Source organism: Mustela lutreola, chromosome 14 (genome assembly GCF_030435805.1).
Source record: "Mustela lutreola isolate mMusLut2 chromosome 14, mMusLut2.pri, whole genome shotgun sequence".
In the NCBI taxonomy this organism is placed as follows: domain Eukaryota; kingdom Metazoa; phylum Chordata; class Mammalia; order Carnivora; family Mustelidae; genus Mustela; species Mustela lutreola.
The window spans coordinates 28083375-28092341 of record NC_081303.1 but is presented as its reverse complement, the minus strand read 5'-3'; positions in this window follow the sequence as shown (position 1 = coordinate 28092341).

Genomic DNA, 8967 nt, shown 5'->3' with positions numbered 1-8967 from the left:
CCCACAGTTCCCCATCCCAGTGCAGGGGCCGTGTGCAGGGATCCTGTCGCCTCCCCTCTCCTGTGGTGAAGAGAGTGGCCTAGACCCCGAGTCTGCCTGAGCGCCAGAGCCAAAGGTAAAACCTTACATACGCCACTAGATGGTAATAGGCATAGAGTGCCATGCTAGGCCACGCACGCTGCTGCAGGGTTGGGACTGTGTCTGCTTAGTTCGGCTTAGCAAGGTGAACCGTGGGCGCGAACTTGGAGCCCGGGAAAGCAAGGCCCAAGAGGCACCAGCTCTCCCGCGGCTCTTATTCCCTGCCGCGACAGAGCGAACGACCCAAGCCTGGCTGAGGAAGCAGCAGGGAAGTGTGGTTCCCGCCAAGCTGAAAACCTCTGCGAAAGCACAGCAGTCCCTGGCAAGTCAGAGTCGGATCTGTGGGCTGCTTTTGTTGCTAGCCTTAGCCTAGTATTTACAGCACGATGGGAGAAACCCGCATAGAGCGAAAGCCTCTCTGCCGGGCATCCCCTCTGGGAAAGCACAGCATTCTGTGGGAAATCAGAGTCCGATCTGTGGGATGCTGCCTGCTGCTTGCCGGAGTTAGTCTCCACAACACGGTGTAGTAAACCCGCATGGAGTGAAATCCTCTTTGCCTGGGCACCCCTCTGCCTGAGAGAGAAGCGCGGTGGCACCTGTGGAAGGAGCACGAAGGAAAGGGACACGTCTGTCACTGCAGAGCGACGGAAGCCTGGCTTCTAAGGAGACACGAGGGGAAGTTTAGGGCAGGGGAAAGGGCTCCACTCTGAGGAAGGAGTCATGACAGAAAGCATGCCTGTCCTGAGCCTTTGGGCCCAAGGAGCCAGCAACTCCTTGGCCACCTGTCCGTGGTGGAGACATGGGCTTGCCACCAGGCGCCTTCACTGAACTCGAGAAACGACTCCCAGAAAGAACTGGCCATCAGATGCCGTCTTCCTCCAGGATGTGGAAGCTTGGAGGAGGCATGGGTTTAAGGGGAAGGAGTGGGGACATTCCCCCAAAGCTCCCTATTCAGTGCACGTGCGATGTGCAAGGATCCTGTCACCTCTCCTTTCCTGTGGGTAAACCACTGGCCTAGTCCGCGAGTCCGCCTGCGTGCCAGAGTAAAAGGCCTAGCAATGCCTACACCGGGAGATGGTAGTGTGCATACAGTGCCATCCTAGGCTACTGCTCGGTTGTGGCTGTGTCTGCTTAGTTCGGCCTGGCAGGATGAACCCAGGACGCAAACATGGAGCCCGGGAAACAAGGCCCAAGTGACACCAGCTCTCCCGCAGCTCTTCTTGCCTGACGCGACTGAAGCCTTGCTGAGGAAGCAGCGGCGAAGTGCTGTTTGCTCCAAGCCAAAGCCTCTGCGAAAGCACAGCATTCGCTGAGAAAAGTTCTGCGGGCTGCTGCTGCTTGCCTGAGCCCAGTCTCTTGGTGGGAGAATTCCGCAAACAGCGAGGCCTCTTTGCCGGGGCGTCTCCCGTGGGAAAGCACAGCATTCGTTGGGAAATCAGAGTTGTGTTTGGGGATGCTGCTGCTGCTTGCCTGAGCTAGTCTCCGCAGCACGTTGGAAGATACTCCCATGGAGCGAAATACTCTTTGCCCTAGCATCCCCTCTGCCTGAGAGATTAGCGTGGTCGCACACGTCTGTCACCGCGCTCCCCAGGAGCAAGTGTGGGGAAGGCGCTGCACGCCGCACCAGGGGAGGACAAGGAGCCATTGGCCTTGGGGTCGGGAAACGCTCGGGAAGCAGGATAGCCTGCCGTGGCACGAACTGCAGGCCAGAGGCAAGACAAGTGTCCCCCGCTCCCTGTGCGGAGAGATGGAAGCCTGGCTGCTAAGGAGACATGAGGAGACGACTAGGGCAGAGGCGCGTGCTCCACTTTCAGGAAGGAGGCTGGGCAGAAGGCAGGCCAGTCCTGTGCCTCTGGTCCCAAGGGGACAGCATCTTCTTGGCAACCTATCCCAAGGGCAGATTTGGGCTTGCCCCCAGGTGCCATTCACGGAACTCGCAGAAACAACACCATGGAGAAACGGGCAGACAGATGCCGTCTTCCACCAAGATGTGGTAGCGTTGTGGGTGGCAGGGGGTGTGCCGGGGAAGGAGTGGAGACAGTCCCCCACAGTTCCCCTCCCAGTGCACGGGCCGTGTGCAGGAATCCTGTCGCCTCCTCCCTCCTTTGATGAAGGCACCGGCCTAGACCCCGAGACTGCCTGAGCGCCGGGGAAAAGGGCAGACCCCTACCTAAGCCAGGAGATGGTAATAGGCATAGAGTGCCATGCTAGGCCACGCACGCTACTGCAGGGTTGTGTCTGTGTCTGCTTAGTTCGGCTTAGCAAGTTGAACCCTGGGCGTGAACTTGGAGCTCGGGAAAGCAAGGCCCAAGAGGCACCAGCTCTTCCGCGGCTCTTATTCCCTGACGCGAAAGAGAGAACGACCAAAGCCTGGCTGAGGAAGCAGCAGGGTACTGTGGTTCGCGCCAAGCTGAAAACCTCTGTGAAAGCAGAGCAGTCCCTGGCAAATCAGAGTCGGTTCTGTGGGCTGCTTTTGTTGCTAGCCTTAGCCTAGTATTCACATCACGATGGGAGAAACCCGCATAGAGCGAAAGCCTCTCTGCCAGGGCATCCCCTCTGGGAAATCACAGCATTCTTTGGGAAATCAGAGTCGGTTCTGTGGGATGCTGCCTGCTGCTTGTCGGAGCTAGTCTCCAGAGCACGGTGTAATAAACCCGCATAGAGCGAAATCCTCTTTGCCTGGGCATCCCCTCTGCCTGAGAGAGAAGCGCTGTGGCGCCTGGGGAAGGAGCCTAAAGGAAAGGCACACTTCTGTCACTACAGAGCGACGGAAGCCTGCCTGCTAAGGAGACACGAGGGGAAGATTAGGGCAGGGGAAAGGACTACACTCTGAGGAAGGTGTCTGGGCAGAAAGCATGCCTGTCCTGAGCCTTTGGGCCAAACATCCAGCAGCTCCTTGGCCACCTGTCCGTGGTGGAGACATGGGCTTGCCACCAGGCGCCTACCCTGAACTGGAGAAACAACTCCCAGAAAGAACACGCCATCATATGCTGTCTTCCTCCAGGATGTCGAAGCTTAGAGGAGGCACGTGGTTTAAGGGTAGGAGTGGGAACAGTTCACCAAAGCTCCCTATTCAATGCATGGGCGGTGTTCAGGGATCCTGTCACCTCTCCTTTCCAGGTTGGGAAAGCACTGGTCTAGCCCGCGAGTCTGCCAGAGCGCCAGAGTAAAAGGTCTAGCGATGCCTACACCGGGAGATGGTAGTGTGAATAGAGTGCCATCCTAGGCTACGCACGCTACTGCACGGTTGTGGCTGTGTCTGCTTAGTTCGGCCTGGCAGGGTGAACCCAGGACGCAAACATGGAGCCCGGGAAAGCAAGGCGCAAGAGGCACCAGCTCTCCCGCAGCTCTTCTTCCCTGATGTGACAGCTTTCCTGAGGAAGCAGCGGCGAAGTGTTGTTCGCTCCAAGCCAAAACCTCTGCGAAAGCAGACCATTCGCAGAGAAATATTCTGTGGGCTGCTGCTGCTTGCCTGAGCACAGTCTCGCGGTGGGAGAAACCCGCATAGTGTGAAAGCCATTTTGCGTGGGCATCTCCCCTGGGAAAGCAAGGTATTCATTGGGAAATCAGAGTGGGGTTAGGGGATGCCACTGCTGCTTGCCTGAGCTAGTCTCCACAGCACGGTGGAAGATACCCGCATGGAGCGAAATACTCTTTGCCCAAGCATTCCCTCTGCCTGAGAGAGAAGCATGGTAACACACGTCTCTCACCACGCTCCCCAGGAGCAAGTGTGTGGAAGGTGCCGCTCGCCGCCCCCGGGGAAGAGAAGGAACGTTCGCCTTGGGGTCGGGAAACGCTCGGGAAGCAGGAGAGCGTGCCGTGGCACGAATAGCAGGCCTGTTGCAAGCCAAGTTTCCCCCGCTCCCTGTCCGGAGAGAAGGAAGCCTGGCTGCTAAGGAGACATGAGGGGAAGACTAGGGCAGGGGCGCATGCTCCACTCCGAGCAAGGAGTCTGGGCAGAAGGCAGGCCTGTCCTGTGCCTCTGGTCCCAAGGGGCCAGCATCTCCTTGGCCACCTGTGCCAAGGGCAGACGGGTTTGCCCCCAGAGGCCAAACCAGAACTCGCAGAAACAACCCCACGGAGAAACGGGTAGAGAGATGCCGTCTTCCCCCAAGATATGGCAGCGTTGTGTGTGGCAGGGGGTTTGCCTGGGAAGGAGTGGAGACAGTCCCCCACAGTTCCCCATCCCAGTGCAGGGGCCGTGTGCAGGGATCCTGTCGCCTCCCCTCTCCTGTGGTGAAGAGAGTGGCCTAGACCCCGAGTCTGCCTGAGCGCCAGAGCCAAAGGTAAAACCTTACATACGCCACTAGATGGTAATAGGCATAGAGTGCCATGCTAGGCCACGCACGCTGCTGCAGGGTTGGGACTGTGTCTGCTTAGTTCGGCTTAGCAAGGTGAACCGTGGGCGCGAACTTGGAGCCCGGGAAAGCAAGGCCCAAGAGGCACCAGCTCTCCCGCGGCTCTTATTCCCTGCCGCGACAGAGCGAACGACCAAAGCCTGGCTGAGGAAGCAGCAGGGAAGTTTGGTTCCCGCCAAGCTGAAAACCTCTGCGAAAGCACAGCAGTCCCTGGCAAGTCAGAGTCGGATCTGTGGGCTGCTTTTGTTGCTAGCCTTAGCCTAGTATTTACAGCACGATGGGAGAAACCCGCATAGAGCGAAAGCCTCTCTGCCGGGCATCCCCTCTGGGAAAGCACAGCATTCTGTGGGAAATCAGAGTCCGATCTGTGGGATGCTGCCTGCTGCTTGCCGGAGTTAGTCTCCACAACACGGTGTAGTAAACCCGCATGGAGCGAAATCCTCTTTGCCTGGGCACCCCTCTGCCTGAGAGAGAAGCGCGGTGGCACCTGTGGAAGGAGCACGAAGGAAAGGGACACGTCTGTCACTGCAGAGCGACGGAAGCCTGGCTTCTAAGGAGACACGAGGGGAAGTTTAGGGCAGGGGAAAGGGCTCCACTCTGAGGAAGGAGTCATGACAGAAAGCATGCCTGTCCTGAGCCTTTGGGCCCAAGGAGCCAGCAACTCCTTGGCCACATGTCCGTGGTGGAGACATGGGCTTGCCACCAGGCGCCTTCACTGAACTCGAGAAACAACTCCCAGAAAGAACTGGCCATCAGATGCCGTCTTCCTCCAGGATGTGGAAGCTTGGAGGAGGCATGGGTTTAAGGGGAAGGAGTGGGGACATTCCCCCAAAGCTCCCTATTCAGTGCACGTGCGATGTGCAAGGATCCTGTCACCTCTCCTTTCCTGTGGGTAAACCACTGGCCTAGTCCGCGAGTCCGCCTGAGTGCCAGAGTAAAAGGCCTAGCAATGCCTACACCGGGAGATGGTAGTGTGCATACAGTGCCATCCTAGGCTACTGCTCGGTTGTGGCTGTGTCTGCTTAGTTCGGCCTGGCAGGATGAACCCAGGACGCAAACATGGAGCCCGGGAAACAAGGCCCAAGAGACACCAGCTCTCCCGCAGCTCTTCTTGCCTGACGCGACTGAAGCCTTGCTGAGGAAGCAGCGGCGAAGTGCTGTTTGCTCCAAGCCAAAGCCTCTGCGAAAGCACAGCATTCGCTGAGAAAAGTTCTGCGGGCTGCTGCTGCTTGCATGAGCCCAGTCTCTTGGTGGGAGAATTCCGCAAACAGCGAGGCCTCGTGCCGGGGCGTCTCCCGTGGGAAAGCACAGCATTCGTTGGGAAATCAGAGTTGTGTTTGGGGATGCTGCTGCTGCTTGCCTGAGCTAGTCTCCGCAGCACGTTGGAAGATACTCCCATGGAGCGAAATACTCTTTGCCCTAGCATGCCCTCTGCCTGAGAGATTAGCGTGGTCGCACACGTCTGTCACCGCGCTCCCCAGGAGCAAGTGTGGGGAAGGCGCTGCACGCCACACCAGGGGAGGACAAGGAGCCATTGGCCTTGGGGTCGGGAAACGCTCGGGAAGCAGGATAGCCTGCCGTGGCACGAACTGCAGGCCAGAGGCAAGACAAGTGTCCCCCGCTCCCTGTGCGGAGAGATGGAAGCCTGGCTGCTAAGGAGACATGAGGTGACGACTAGGGCAGAGGCGCGTGCTCCACTTTCAGGAAGGAGGCTGGGCAGAAGGCAGGCCTGTCCTGTGCCTCTGGTCCCAAGGGGACAGCATCTTCTTGGCAACCTATCCCAAGGGCAGATTTGGGCTTGCCCCCAGGTGCCATTCACGGAACTCGCAGAAACAACACCATGGAGAAACGGGCAGACAGATGCCGTCTTCCACCAAGATGTGGTAGCGTTGTGGGTGGCAGGGGGTGTGCCGGGGAATGAGTGGAGACAGTCCCCCACAGTTCCCCATCCCAGTGCACGGGCCGTGTGCAGGAATCCTGTCGCCTCCTCCCTCCTTTGATGAAGGCACCGGCCTAGACCCCGAGACTGCCTGAGCGCCGGGGAAAAGGGCAGACCCCTACCTAAGCCAGGAGATGGTAATAGGCATAGAGTGCCATGCTAGGCCACGCACGCTACTGCAGGGTTGTGTCTGTGTCTGCTTAGTTCGGCTTAGCAAGTTGAACCCTGGGCGCGAACTTGGAGCTCGGGAAAGCAAGGCCCAAGAGGCACCAGCTCTTCCGCGGCTCTTATTCCCTGACGCGACTGAGAGAACGACCAAAGCCTGGCTGAGGAAGCAGCAGGGTACTGTGGTTCGCGCCAAGCTGAAAACCTCTGTGAAAGCAGAGCAGTCCCTGGCAAATCAGAGTCGGTTCTGTGGGCTGCTTTTGTTGCTAGCCTTAGCCTAGTATTCACAACACGATGGGAGAAACCCGCATAGAGCGAAAGCCTCTCTGCCAGGGCATCCCCTCTGGGAATTCACAGCATTCTTTGGGAAATCAGAGTCGGTTCTGTGCGATGCTGCCTGCTGCTTGTCGGAGCTAGTCTCCAGAGCACGGTGTAATAAACCCGCATAGAGCGAAATCCTCTTTGCCTGGGCATCCCCTCTGCCTGAGAGAGAAGCGCTGTGGCGCCTGGGGAAAGAGCCTAAAGGAAAGGCACACTTCTGTCACTACAGAGCGACGGAAGCCTGCCTGCTAAGGAGACACGAGGGGAAGATTAGGGCAGGGGAAAGGACTACACTCTGAGGAAGGTGTCTGGGCAGAAAGCATGCCTGTCCTGAGCCTTTGGGCCAAACATCCAGCAGCTCCTTGGCCACCTGTCCGTGGTGGAGACATGGGCTTGCCACCAGGCGCCTATGCTGAACTGGAGAAACAACACCCAGAAAGAACACGCCATCATATGCTGTCTTCCTCCAGGATGTCGAAGCTTATAGGAGGCACGTGGTTTAAGGGTAGGAGTGGGAACAGTTCACCAAAGCTCCCTATTCAATGCATGGGCGGTGTTCAGGGATCCTGTCACCTCTCCTTTCCAGGTTGGGAAAGCACTGGTCTAGCCCGCGAGTCTGCCAGAGCGCCAGAGTAAAAGGCCTAGCGATGCCTACACCGGGAGATGGTAGTGTGAATAGAGTGCCATCCTAGGCTACGCACGCTACTGCACGGTTGTGGCTGTGTCTGCTTAGTTCGGCCTGGCAGGGTGAACCCAGGACGCAAACATGGAGCCCGGGAAAGCAAGGCGCAAGAGGCACCAGCTCTCCCGCAGCTCTTCTTCCCTGATGTGACAGCTTTCCTGAGGAAGCAGCGGCGAAGTGTTGTTCGCTCCAAGCCAAAACCTCTGCGAAAGCAGACCATTCGCAGAGAAATATTCTGTGGGCTGCTGCTGCTTGCCTGAGCACAGTCTCGCGGTGGGAAAACCCGCATAGAGTGAAAGCCATTTTGCGTGGGCATCTCCCCTGGGAAAGCAAGGTATTCATTGGGAAATCAGAGTGGGGTTAGGGGATGCCACTGCTGCTTGCCTGAGCTAGTCTCCACAGCACGGTGGAAGATACCCGCATGGAGCGAAATACTCTTTACCCAAGCATTCCCTCTGCCTGAGAGAGAAGTATGGTAACACACGTCTCTCACCACGCTCCCCAGGAGCAAGTGTGTGGAAGGTGCCGCTCGCCGCCCCCTGGGAAGAGAAGGAACGTTGGCCTTGGGGTCGGGAAACGCTCGGGAAGCAGGATAGCGTGCCGTGGCACGAATAGCAGGCCTGTTGCAAGCCAAATTTCCCCCGCTCCCTGTCCGGAGAGAAGGAAGCCTGGCTGCTAAGGAGACATGACGGGATGACTAGGGCACGAGCGCATGCTCCACTCTGAGGAAGGAGTCTGGGCAGAAGGCAGGCCTGTCCTGTGCCTCTGGTCCCAAGGGGCCAGCATCTCCTTGGCCACCTGTGCCAAGGGCAGACGTGTTTGCCCCCAGAGGCCAAACCAGAACTCGCAGAAACAACCCCACGGAGAAACGGGTAGAGAGATGCCGTCTTCCCCCAAGATATGGCAGCGTTGTGTGTGGCAGGGGGTTTGCCTGGGAAGGAGTGGAGACAGTCCCCCACAGTTCCCCATCCCAGTGCAGGGGCCGTGTGCAGGGATCCTGTCGCCTCCCCTCTCCTGTGGTGAAGAGAGTGGCCTAGACCCCGAGTCTGCCTGAGCGCCAGAGCCAAAGGTAAAACCTTACATACGCCACTAGATGGTAATAGGCATAGAGTGCCATGCTAGGCCACGCACGCTGCTGCAGGGTTGGGACTGTGTCTGCTTATTTCGGCTTAGCAAGGTGAACCGTGGGCGCGAACTTGGAGCCTGGGAAAGCAAGGCCCAAGAGGCACCAGCTCTCCCGCGGCTCTTATTCCCTGCCGCGACAGAGCGAACGACCCAAGCCTGGCTGAGGAAGCAGCAGGGAAGTGTGGTTCCCGCCAAGCTGAAAACCTCTGCGAAAGCACAGCAGTCCCTGGCAAGTCAGAGTCGGATCTGTGGGCTGCTTTTGTTGCTAGCCTTAGCCTAGTATTTACAGCACGATGGGA